The 14221-nt window shown below is 36.5% G+C and overlaps 1 protein-coding gene across 2 annotated transcripts in view; it reads left to right on the top strand.

The window, feature by feature from the left end:
* The window catches only part of ADCY1 (adenylate cyclase 1), a 406316-nt gene that overhangs the window by 161939 nt on the left and 230156 nt on the right, over positions 1 to 14221 (top strand). The gene's annotated exons all lie outside the window — the stretch shown is intronic.

Here is a 14221-nt window from a genome sequence, read left to right as displayed (position 1 = left end):
CTTTCTTCTTCAACTTAACTCTGATTTTTGTTATGAGTAGTTTGTGGTCTGTGCCACAATTAGCTCCTGATCTGGTTTTGGCCACAAGGATAGATTATACAAAACAAAAAAGAAAAGGGTGGTCTAGGGTCCAAATTTGAAATTATATTAATATACATGTAATTAAGGAATGGATCTTATTAGAAGATAAAAGATTGCTACAAGTAGAAGGGTTTAATTTGTAATTTGGGTGGCACACATTCCTCTTCCATAGTAAACTCAATTCAAATAGTGTTTTTGAATCATTATATTAGATGATTCTATAAAATATCAGGAACAATTATGTCTGAAGATATCAATATGAGTTTCAATACATGCTCTTTAACATTTGTATGAAGCCGCTGGGTGAGATCATCCAGAGACATAGGGAGCGGTGTTATCAGTACGCTGATGACACCTAAATTTATTTCTCTATGTCTCCAATTCTTGCAGTGACTAAGGATGTCATCTCTCCTCTGGATGCCTGCCTTGGGTCGGTAATGGACTGGATGAGGGAAAACAAACTCAGGCTGAATCCAGAGAAAACAGAGGTACTCACGATAGGTACCTTAAGTCCAGGGGTGGAGATTTGTCAACCAGTCCTGGACGGGATCACATTTCCCCTAAAGGATGAAGTTCGCAGTTTGGGAGTATTCCTGGATCTGTCTCTGCAGTTGTCCTCTCAAATAGATGCAACAGCCAGGAGTGCTTGGTATCAGCTTCAGTTGATATGCCAACTGCATCCCTACCTGGACCGAAAAGACCTTGAAGCAGTGGTACTTGCACTGGTAATCTCGTTTAGATTTCTGTAATGCGCTCTACTTGGGGCTACCCTTGTACCAAGTTCGGAAGCTTCAATTGATCCAAAATGCGGCAGCCAGATTGGTCACCAGCACATCTAGGTTTGACCATATAACACAAGTGTTAATAAATTGGGTGCTCTAGAAATCCTCTCTAAGAAAGAGGGGTCCAAGGGGGCTCGACAGAGGGCTCGAATATACATCCAAGTGCTGGAAACAGAGTAATTCCAGGGGTCTGGAGGGAACCCGGGACGAAAAGCAAGGAGTGCAGAGCCTGCAGAGCAATCCACGCCCAGCTGATCTTTAGCGGAAAGCCTTAGGCTCTCTGCACAGAGGTGACCATCACTTTTTTAAAAAGAAAAAGGAAAGAACAACGGGATTTTGAACTTTATTAAGGTACTGACTAAACAACTGCTAATTATTTTTTGAGTGATTCCAGGCAGTTACAACACATACCATCTTTATTAACGGATAATGGTGTTGAGCTTTTTTTTCCTGTAAAATTTTTATGGGTGCAAGCAGTTGATTTTGGTAAAAATTTATAAAAGACTTTATGGACACCCTTGATTCATTTTGGAGTATATTATAATATTTAATTTTTGAGAAGGACTTTGAGAAGACAGCAGGATGTATGGCAATAATTTAAATAATTACATACATGAACTCAATTAAATATAGATAATGAATTAGACTTAGATAATTGTCTCGCGAAACCCGGACTTCTTATCAGATTACTTACAGCTGTGGTGATTGAATTGTCCTTGGAAGCCCATTTGTTTTGACTTGGGAGGGAGAGGAGGCGAGTTTGGTCGGGAAAGGAGGAGTGGAGACTCCAGGGATAGAAGGGCTGAGGAAGTGATGCGACGGAGCTACGAGGATGGGCGGAGTTGGAGGACTGTGCTGAAGGATTGTGATGGAGGCAAGAGGAGACAAGAGGAACCAGGAAGCGTGGAGATATAGGTCTAATAGGAGGAATTTCCGGCAGAAGAGACGAGGCAGCGAGTATGGGTGGAGTTGGAGGACTGTGACAAAGGATTGTGATGGAGGCAAGAGGAGACAAGAGGAACCAGGAAGTGTGGGAGAGATAGCATTATTAAGACTATTAGGAGGAGTTCCTGGCAGAAGTGAAGACGCGACGAAGACGGGCAGAGTCGGAGGTATTTGGTGGAAGATAGAACAAGAAGTAGAAGGAAGGACAATATAAAGAGAAAGATTTGACGGATTGAAACTGTGATGCTATACGACGAGAGTGGACGATTATATTGGAAGTTGTGACGGTACTAATAACAAGTAAAAAAAGAAAAAGAAAAGAAAAGGGGGTGTTGAGATTTTGGAGGGAAAGAGTCATTTGAAGAGATTTACAGTGTAAAGAGGAACTGGGGATTGCTAGTTAATATTGGGAATATTTTTAAAATTGATTTATAGATTATTAATTCTTTAACATATTGTCGTTATTTTTGATAGTGATTATAAGAGGTGTATAAAGAAAGAAATTTGAAATATTAATATACAGTGGTACCCCGGGTTACGAAATTAATTGGTTCCGCTGCCGCTTTCGTAACCCGGAAACTTTCGCTAGCTGAATAGCCCATAGGCGCTAATAGCGAAAGCCGCGATTTCGTGTGAAATCGCGCCGAAAAGCACCAAAAATTTTTTTTCGTAACCCGGAACAGTTTTTTTCTTTGGAATTTTTTCGTATCCCGGGAATTTCGTAAGGCGGTGCTTTCGTATCCCGGGGTACCACTGTATTGAGACTAAAATAGAGTGATTGTACTATTTTGAAAACTTAGTTTAGGGGGAAATAGAACTATATTCATATTCATAAATATAGACAGACAAATGGAAGAATAGAAAATAAATTTAGTAAGTAAGGAATAGGAATACTGTATATCTGTGTTAAATTGTTTGTGAATTTCTATTGAAATTATTAGATATTTCAAAAGTGGGAAAACTTTACATAAGTGGCATGAAGATAATGAATACGAGGACACAGACCAAGAAAGCAAATATGCAAAATTTGCAGAATATACAGAATATAGATCAAAGAAGACTTTCACTGGATAAAAGCAAGACTACAAATATGAATGAATTGTTATTGGAGAAAATAGAAAATTTGTCTATAAATATGACCAATCTGTCTATAGACTTGAATAAAGAATTGAACAGTTTCAAGAGAGAAATTAAACAAGAAATTAGAGAATATCTGAGGGAAATAACTCAAACAGTGGAAAAATTGACACAAGAGACACAAAGAGTTAAACAAAGAGTGGAAATTTTGGAAATTAAGAATGAGAAAGTAGAGAATGAAATGATAAAAATTTTGGCAAAAGAAGAGCAAGAATTAGATGAAAAAGCAATTGCTGAATTAAAATCAAAGGAAAAATTAGACAGAATCAGGGGCATCCTGGAAGAAAAGGATCAAGATCTCTATGGTAAATTGATAGAAGAAATAGCATTATTTTTTTAAAAGAGACCCAGAATCTTTTGAATTTGAAATAGACAAATTGTTTCATGTTAATTCTTTAATAGCAAAACAAAAAGGACTGCCTCGTGATGTATTAAGTTTTTTTGGAAGAAAATCAGTAAGAGATATATTTTTTCTACATAACGATACTCCATTTTCTTTTAAAAATCAAGAATTGAAGGTCCTAAAAGACATCCCGGGAAGAATCCTGAGGAAACGAAGAGAGTATTCTAGTCTTACCACCTTCCTGAGAAATGTAAAAGCCACATACAGATGGGAACTCCCAGAGGGATTAACCTTCTGGTGGAAGAAGAAAAGAGTTAGGATTTTGACACTGGAACAGGCAAAAAAAAATTTGAAACAGGTTAAAAGACAACACCCGACAGCACAGGAGGAAGAAAGAGATGATGAACTAAACAAACAGCAAGATGGAGAGGAAGAAGAAGAAGATCTACTGAATTTGCAAGATACCCCAATGCTGGAGCTAGAATACGATGAACAAGATTTGATACAGGAGGAAATTAGAATAAGGAGAGAAGAAAAAGAAGGAGAAGAGATATGAATCTGAATATGCAAAATATCTAAGCTGTGTAGAATATAATTATTTACTCTGATTTTGAGGACCTTCATGAAAAAAATCTATTAAATTTTAAATTTTACCTCGTTTCAGTAAAATTGTATAAGAATTTGACAAATTGATGGATTCGTTTTCTTTTTACTGTTATTTGAGAGATAGAATTTAATGACCATGGCGAATAATTTAAAATTTCTAACTTGGAACATCCAGGGCTTAAATACACCACAGAAAAGGAGAAAGATTTTTCACTATCTGCAAAAATTAAAGTTAGACATAATCTGTCTACAAGAGATAAGAATAAAAGAAAAAGATAAAAAACATCTAAGATGTAACAAATTAGGACAAATGTTCTCGGCAAATTCAAAATATAAGAAAAAAGGGAGTAGTAATATATGTAAATTCAAAATATGAGGCAAAGGAAATTTACAATGACAACGAGGGTAATTACGAAATAATTGAACTAACGTATAGAGATGAGAAGGAGAAGAAATTGGTAATAGTAGATGTATATGGACCCCTAGAAAATAAAAACAAATTCTATAGTAAACTAAAACAAAAATTAATTCAGATAGACAATGACTCAATAATTTTACTTGGAGATTGGAATGGTGTAATAGACCCAAAGTTAGACAGATTTTCGGAAAAAAAGTATCAGAAAGAACCAAGGTAAACTCCAAAATAATTTTTTGAATTAACACAATTATTGGTTGTAGATGATGTCTGGAGAACAAAATACGGGAATGCCAAAGATTATACTTTTTATTCTAATCCACATAAGGCGTGGTCCAGAATAGATATGATATGGTTACCCTCGCACCTAAACCCCAAAATTCGGAATATCAAGATTTTACCTAGAGCATTATCTGATCATAGCCCAATACAATTAAATCTAAATCTGACAAGAAGAAAAGAATATAATTGGAAATTAAATTCAAAATTATTAGAAAATAAGGAAATTCTTAAACAGTTAAATGAAGAAATTAAGAGATATTTTGAAGAAAATTTACATAAGGAAACAACCTCCCATATAGTTTGGGATGCGCATAAGGTGATAATAAGGGGCTGGTTAATAAAAAAAATGTCTGAGGTAAAAAAGAAAAAAGAAGAAAGACTGAAACAAATTGAATTTAAATTTACAAAAAAAAGAAAGAAAGAAAAAGATTTGAAAAAATATCCAAAAGATGCAAACATTATGAAAGAAATTAAATATTTGCAAAAACAAATTTCGGTGTTATTGGTGGAAGAGATGAAAAAGAAATTGAAGTTCTTAAAACAAAAATATTTTGAAACAGCAAATAAACCTGGTAAACTATTGGCATATCAACAAAAAAAAGAAAAAACCAAAAGAACAATTTCATTGATTAAAGAGGGAGAGAAAACAATTACAAATCAAAATAAGATGAAAAAAACGATATTAGACTATTTTGCGGAATTATTTAAACACCCAAAGGTAGACCTGTTAGAAATTAATAAATATCTGGAATCTCAAAATATTGTGAAGTTTACGGAAAAACAGAAAGAAATATTGAATAATCTAGTTTTTTTACACGAACTGATGGAGGTAATAAAAAGAAGTAAGTTAGGGAAAACTCCAGGCCCGGACGGCTTCACGAACGAATATTATAAAAAATGTCAGGAATATATTAAAGAACCGTTGTTAGACATATTAAATGGAATCATGAAGGGTAAGGTACCACAAACATGGGCCCAAATGGATATAAGTTTGATCCCGAAAGAAGGAAAGGATTTGACACTGGTGAAAAATTATAGGCCGATTACATTACTAAACACTGATTATGAACTATTTGTAGCAATTTTGGCCAAGAGACTAAAAAGAGTATTAAATAATTGGATTTAAAAAGACCAATCCGGCTTCCTACCAAACAGAATGATTAAAAATAATATAAAAATTTAATTAATTTAATTGAGATCCATGAGAAGAAATTGGCACTTATATTTATTGATGCAGAAAAAGCGTTTGACAACATATATTGGCAATTTTTGATTGAACTACTGAAAAAATTGGATGTGGGCTTAGTATTTCAAAATTGGATTGAAGCAATTTATGAAAAACAGGAAGCAAGAATATGGGTAAATGGAGAAAGAATGAATATATGTATGGTAAATAGAGGAGTGAGACAAGGCTGTCCACTCTCTCAGCTTCTTTTTATTGTAGTGTTAGAATTATTACTTAATGATATTTGAGAAAATCAACAGATACAGGGTTTCAAATTGAGGAAAGAAGAATATAAGGTAAGAGCATATGCGGACGACTTGGTATTAACGATTGCAAATCCAATAGAAAATAAGGAACTAATATTAGACACATTTGAAAAGTTTGGTAGGGTTGCCGGGTATAAAATAAATAAAGAAAAAACAGCAATGTTAATGATGAATATGACAAAAGAAGAAATTAATAAAGTAACAGAGAACACGGGTTTCCAAAACAAAAAATTGGTGAAATATTTGGGTATCAACATTACTACAAAAAATAAAGATCTTTTTGAAAATAATTATGGGAAAATTTGGAAAAATATGAAAAAGGATTTGATGAAATGGAAAAACCTAAAAATCTCATGGATGGGTAAGATAGCTCTTATAAAGATGACAGTTCTCCCAAAAATGATCTTTTTCTTTCAAAGCCTCCCTATTATAATTAATGAAATACCATTTAGACAGTGGGAAAGAGATATATCCAAATTCATATGGAATGGGAAAAAGCCCAGAATAAAAATGAAAATATTATACGATTCAGTTGATAGAGGGGGATTAGCATTACCTAACCTTAAATGGTATTATCAAGCTTGCGTTCTTGACTGGATTTTAGATTGGATAAGACTGGAAAATAAAAGAAATTTGAATCTGGAAAAATTTGAATTAAAATTTGGCTTGCATGGATACCTATTTTACGATAAACTAAAAGTAGACAGTAATTTTAACAATCATATCATTAGAAAATCGCTGTTAAGGGCATGGTTAAAATATAAGAAAAAATGGTGTCCCAGAATCCCACTGTGGACATCATCAGATGAAGCCATGTTTGGAAGAGAACAATATAAAAAGGAGGGTTGGGTGACATATAATGATATTATGAAACAGATTGGTGGCAAAAGAGTAATGAAATCACAAGAGGATTTATATTCAGAGGGAATTTATAGTAACTGGTTCGCCTACAGACAAATTCGAGAACGTTTTTTGTTTGATATGAGAGAAGGAGGAATAGGGGAATCAAAATTAAAGATAATTAAACATCCACAGAAACAAATTTCAAATTTATATAAATTAATATCAGAGTATGAATTGGAATCCGAAACGGTGAAGGAATTTATTATAAAATGGGCTAAAGACATAAATGAATCAATACAATTAGGTCAATGGGAGAAGCTTTGGAAGGGAAAAATCAAACAAATTATTAGTGTGGATTTAAAGGAAAACATATACAAGTCCATGTTTAGATGGTACCTTACCCCATACAGGTTATCTAAAATGTTCAAAAGAAAAAAAAATAAGAACCTTTGTTGGAAATGTAATAAAGATGTAGGAGGTTACCTACATATGTGGTGGAACTGCCCTATTGCAAGGAAATTTTGGAAAATCATACATACAGAAATGAAAAAAAAAATTTGGATTGAAGGGAAGACTGACTGTTAAATTCTTTATCTTAAATATGATGGAAGATTTAAAGTATGAAAAAAATATGAAAAAGTTCTATTGCTTGCTTTGGTCACGGCAAGGAAGATTTTTGCTATGAATTGGAAAAAAGAAGTCTGCCCAGGAATTGAGGAATGGAGATGGAAGATGTTAGATATCTATGAGATGGAAAAATTGACACATCTGGTAAAGGATAGACCTTTGGAAGAATTTTACGAAGAATGGAAATTTGGAAAATATATTTGAGTAATTTAAAGGAAGTTAAGATGTATACTATCATAGAGGGTCAATAGGATAAAATTGAAATTGTTGGTTAGGTGATAGAGATAAATATATGTCTGTGTCGTTTTTGTAAATCTTGTTACTTCTTTTGTCCTATAATAATAATTTCTGATCATTTTACAATTATAAATAAGGGGGTGATATCAATTGCATGCATATAAATTTAGATAGAAGGAATATATTCAGAGCTTATAAGCTTCTGTTAAAACAGGGAAAAGTAATAGTCGTTAATATGGATGGTTATGAATAATATATTTACTCAAGATGACTTGAAGGAATCAACAGAAGTTATATGATTACTTAGAATTCAGTGGGAAAATAATGGTGAATGTTAGAAACTAGTCAGTAACCAAGGAAGTCATGAAGGATGAATAAAACGCTGTTTATAATTTTTATATTTTATATATTGGATTATATTGTATTTAAGGGATTTTGTAAATGTATTTCTTGTGTTTTTTTATATATTAAATAAAATTTAAAATAAATAAATAAATAACACAAGTGTTAAAATCTCTTCACTGGCTGCCAATTAGCTTCCAGGTGCAATACAAGGTTTTGGTTATCACCTTTAAAGGCCTACATGGCTTGGGCCCGAGGTACTTGCAGGGACGCCTCTCCCTACACAATTCGCCCCGCAGTATCAGAACATCAGGGAAATACTTATTGGAACATCATAATACTAGGTTAATGACAACCTCCTATAGGAGGTTTACAGCTGCGGTTACAAGATTATGGAATAGCCTACCAGAAGAGATCTGTCTCATCAATACCTTAGAGGCCTTTAAGAAGGCACTCAAAACGAATTTCTTCTGGTGGGCTTATCCATCGGACTCCATATAAAAGCTTATGATGATGTTCCACTCTTGACTATGATTATTGGCGACTGATGAACTGTTTTTAGAGAACTAATAGGAATGTGGTAAATTCAGTATTAGTGTTTTATCAATTGTATTTGCATTATTGTATTATTTTATTGATGTAATCCCGCCTTGATCCTTGGGAGGGATGGAAAATATAAATAAACTGTATTATTATTATTTATTATTATTTCATAAAAAGAGTCCCTATATAAAGGCAACTGGCTCACATACAAATGTTTATTAAATAATACACTCAAGGCGCATCAAATGAAACTCAGAGAAGAATTAGAATAAGAGGTAATACCATGTCATTGGTTTCTGTATTGGCAATTAGTAGAGGGTTTCAAAAGGGATGTTAAATTAAGAGGAATGCAAGACCAAAATCAAGACTTGGATAAGATTTTAGAAGTAGGAAATTAATTAATATTAAGCAATTAATATCTAAATGATAAAGTATACTATTGCAGTCAGAACTTGAACAGGAAATAGTGAAGAAAAATATAAGTTGGGCAAAAAATTTAGGACATCATATACAATTACAGTTGTCCCTCCATATTCAACCCCGTGAATATGGAAAAAACGCAAATAACAAAAACACAGTTTTTACCTGAGAGGACACCTCTCTAGGAATCTCTAGGTCCTCCAGTGCAACTCTGTGGTCAATGTCCAACATACACTGACCATAGAATGGCATTGGAGTAGCTACAAATGGTCTTTCAGTGCAACTTTTAGTTAAAGTTGACCACAAAGTTGCACTGGAGGACCTAGACAGTCCTAGAGAGAACATATTAATGAAATCCATGAATAATCAAATCCACAAATATCAAAGCCGCAAATATGGAGGGATGTAGAACAGTGGTATAAATCTTGGAATAAAAATTTAAAATTTACAAGCTGCAATGACTTGAAAGAAAATTACTAAAAAATATTTTACAGATCATTTGACCCAGGCAAAATGGGCAAAAAATTATCCAAATACAAAAGATAATTCTTGGAAATGTGTGAATAAAAACACTATGTTTTATCATACAAGGTGGAAATGCCCCAAAACAATTGAATTTTGCAGAAATATTCATTCTAAAATCATAGATACATTGAAAATAAAAATTGAATGTCTACCGTAGCTATACTTGTTGAATATGCTGGATTCTTTAGAGAAAGAAACAGAAAAGAAATGGGGGAGAGTCTTGTTGTATATGATCACAACAGCCAAGATAATATTTGCTAGAAAATTGAAAGCTGAAGAAATACGCACAATTGATTAATAGACACTTAAGTTAACAGAAATGGCAGAAATGGATACATTCATTGTTTTGATCAAACACAAAAAAATAGAACGTTTAAAAGAAAAATGGCAGTGTATGTTAACACTATGGGAAAAGAAATGGGGAAAATTATCGATAATAAGCTTTGGAGATAAAAAGTAATTATAAGGATGAGAGAATAGAGAAATTTAGCACTAATAGGTAGTGAGAGGAAGTAATAATTCAACAAAAGGGGAAAATGGTAAGTTGAAGATGTAACAGGATAATTGAATATTAGAAAATGAAATAGTAAATTTATGGAACAATGAGTAATTCAGAATATTTGTAGATAGAAATAGGAAATAGAAATTAAAATAGAATGTGTAAATACTTTGGAAAATAGGAGGGTAAGGTAATATGTAATAACAGCCCAGCAACGACAGGAACAGGATGCATTTTAATATATAGGGTGTGTAAAGTTCATATGGAATGTGGGTTAAACTTTTGGAATGAATTAGAATTTAACTATGTGTAATATCCTTTCCCCTTTGTTTGTTGTTTTCTGATATTTGTTTGGTGTTATTGTTTTAGTTTATTTACTGTATTTTCATTTTGTTTAGTTAAATTTATAGGAACTGACTCCACTCCTTAGACAGGAAAGACTTAGGGAGCTGGGAATGTTTAGCCTGGAAAAGCACCTGTTAAGGGGTGATATGATAGCCTTGTTTAAGTATTTGAAGCGGTGTCATATTGAAGATGAAGCAAGCTTGTTTTCTGCTGCTAGAACACAGAACAATGGATGCAAGTTACAGGGAAAGTTATTCTAGCTCAACATTAGGAGGAACATCCTATTAGTGAGAGCTGTTCGACAGTGGAACACACTCCCTTGGATAGTGATGGAATCTCCTTCTTTGAAGGTCTTTAAACAGAGGCTGTATGGCCATCTGTCAGAGATGCTTTGATTGTGAGTTCTTGCATGGCAGGTTGGACTAGATGGCATCCAGTTCTATGATTCTACGATTCTATTAACTTAATATAACCTTGGATAATGTATGGGTGAGAAGGGATAAGAAGGTTTGGTATGCTGAATAAACGTATGAGTAAGTTAAGAAATAGAGGACTGGAAGTAAGAAGAATGAAGAAGGATTTGGAGAAAATGGAAGATAAGAAATGAATATAAAGAAAAGTAGAATGAAGAAAGGGGAATGAAAAGAAGGAAAGAAAATAGGAAGGAGAAAAGAAAAGAGGTTTATTGGGAGAAGGGAGGAAAAGGAAAGCATACATTAAATAGAGTGGGGAAAGGGGGTGGGGTACTTGTATTATATGATATTACAATGTATTGAAGACTAATGTGTGTGATGTTTATTTTAAGATGTTGTTGGTTTGTATGTAATTTTTTTCTCAATAAAAAATTTAAAAAATAAAATAAAAAAGAAGCCAAGCCCAATTGTCCACTGTCAGTAACCTGTCTCTTCTGCAAAGAGCTATACAGCATTACAGAGCAGCATTCTTTTATCAGGTACCAGGTCACTGGGTAAAACTACAGAGGTCTCCTGACAAATTGAGACAACAGTGAATCATTTGTCCCTCAAAGATGTGAAACTGAAATTGGCTTCCGAGGAGGATGGGACACATAAAAGAATGCTGCTCTGTAAGGCCAATGCAATTTTAGACTGCATCAATAGGAGTATAGTGTCTAGATAAAGGTATGTAATACCTCTGTTCTGCTCTGGTCAGGCCCCACCTGGAATATTGTGTCCAGTTCTGGGCAACACAATTTAAAAAGGATGTTGAGAAACTGGAGCGTGTCCAAAGGAGGGCGAATAAAATGGTGAAGGGTCTGGAAACCATGTCCTATGAGGAACGACTTAGGGAGCTGGGGATGTTTAGCATGGAGAAGAGAAGGTTAAGAGGTGATGCCCACCCCTCCCTCCTTCCAACTGTCACCTTCTGGCCTTAGAGGGAGTGAAAGGACAGGCCCAATGCGATCAGGCCTGGCCTCGATTAATAAAAAGAGCCCTCCTTCCAGTCTATCTGCCTTGGTCCAGGCCTCAGAGGGAGAGAAGAATGGTGGACCTGATCCCCTCCCGCCCCGCCCCCCCCCACCATTCCCTTCTTTTTTTGTGTCATGTCTTTTTAGATCGGGGGTTCCCAACCTGGGGGTCAGGACCCCTTTGGGGGTCACGTGACCCTTTCTGGGGGGTCACCAGGTTGAGAATCCCCCCGCCTCCCGCCTCCCGCCTCCCCTTCTCCCCGCGGGTGCCAGCGCTGGAGCAGGCACCGTGCGGGGAAAAGGGGAAGGGGAAGGGGCTCCCTCCTCTTTCCCTTCTCCTTGCGTGTGCCGGCGCTGGGACAGGCATACACAAGGAGGAAGGGAATGGAAGAGGGGGTCCCTCCTCCTCTCCCTTCCTTCCAGTGGGTGCAAGCACCCATGGGGAGAAAGGGAATGGAAGCGGGGGTTCCTCCTCCTCTCCCTTCCTTCCCACAGGTGCAAGCTCCCATGGGGAGGAAGGGACGGGGGGGTCCCTCCTCCTCTCCCTTCCTTCCCATGGGTGCAAGCTCCCACGGGGAGGAAGGGACAGGGGAGTCCCTCCTCCTTTCCCTTCCTTCCCGCGGGTGCAAGCACCCACAGGGAGGAAGAGATGGGGGGTCCCTCCTCCTCTCCCTTCCTTCCCGCGGGTGCAAGCACCCACAGGGAGGAAGAGATGGGGGGTCCCTCCTCCTCTCCCTTCCTTCCCACAGGTGCAAGCACCCACCGGGAGGAAGGGACGTGCGGGCCGCCTCCTCCTCTTCTCCCCGGGGCTGCCAGGCAACCTCGGGGAGAAGGGGACAGGACTGCAAGCCCCAGCGGCCTTTGCGACCAGAAGTCCCGCCCCTTTTCTCTCAGCGGCATCCATAATTTTTTGGGAGGCCGGGAAGGGGTGGGACTTCCAGCCTCAAAGCCCACTTTGGCTTGTAGGCGGCCGAAGGTCCTGCCCCTTCCCGGCCTCCCAACCGATCAAGGAGGCTGCGGGCGGGACTTTCGTCCCCAAAGGGGGTTGAGGCCCAACAAAGGTTGGGAACCGCTGTTTTAGATTGTAAGCCTGAGGACAGGGAACCATCTGTTATCCACTCTGTTATCCACTGTTGTAAGCCGCCCGGATTCCCAGTGATTGGGCGGCATATAAATAAATAAATCCTATTATTATTATTATTATTATTATTATTATTATTATTTTATTAGATAGCCCTGTTTAAATACTTGAAAGGATGTCACATGGAGGAGGGAGCTAGCTTGTTTTCTGCTGCTCCAGAGACTAGGTCCCAGAGCAATGGATGCAAGTTACAGGAAAAGAGATTCCACCTCAACATTAGGAGGACCTTCCTGACAGTAAGGGCTGTTCGACAGTGGAACAAACTCCCTTGGAGTGTAGTGGAGTCTCCTTCCTTTGAGGTCTTTAAACAGAGGCTGGATGGCCATATGTTGGGGATGCTTTGATTGAAATTTCCTGCATGGCAGGGGGTTGGACTGGATGACCCTTGTCGTCTCTTCCAACTCTATGATTCTATGATTCTATCAGGCTGAGAAAGGGAACATCATTTATTGGTTTAAACTATGTATTTTAACTTATATTTTAATATTAGTAATTATTTTTTAACTATTGTAGTTAACATTTTTACTTCTGTCTTTTTAAATTTTTCTGTCTTTTTCAATTATTGTAACCTGCCTTGAATCCCACTGTGGGAGAAAGGTGGCATATAAATCCTTGAAATAAATAAAATTTTAAAAATCATGAGGGAAGTGTATACTCAATGAAATAACAGTGCTTGAAATTTGCTAGTATTTGGCGTCAGACTTTGAAAAAGCAAAGAGGAAGTGGGTTAGATGTAAGTAGTGATTTGACAAACCAATGTTTTTCTTCTCATTCATTGAGAACTTGAGAATTTTTAAAGAAAATATTCATTTCACAAGTCCCACTTTCAAAAGGTTATTTTGTCTCTCCCTGTCCACAGCTAGAGAAATATTTCCCCCAAATTTCTCGAATGACAATAAAAGACAAGTCTAACATTTACGCTAATTACTTTGCATTTCGAAGTCAATTACCATGTCAAAAGGAAGTTTGGCAGATGTTTAAAGAACATTCCTTTGCTTGAAAAAACCTTAAGGCACACACAAAAAAGGGGGGAAAACCCAATCTCAACAAATAAACTGTGATTGAAGTCCCAAAAAGAAATGGTAGAGGTGGGAGGACCCTCAAGGACCATCCAGTCCAACCCCCTTCTGTTATGTAGTAATACTATACATAGGATCCGAGACGACAACTCTACCATTTCTTGTTGGGGCT

The sequence above is a fragment of the Sceloporus occidentalis genome, unplaced genomic scaffold, assembly GCF_023333645.1.
Source record: "Sceloporus occidentalis isolate IW3139 unplaced genomic scaffold, rSceOcc1.0.p SCAF_7, whole genome shotgun sequence".
Classification (NCBI taxonomy): Eukaryota; Metazoa; Chordata; class Lepidosauria; order Squamata; family Phrynosomatidae; genus Sceloporus; species Sceloporus occidentalis.
Note: the sequence above shows the minus strand (reverse complement) of the source record. Positions and strands in the feature narration are given on the sequence as shown.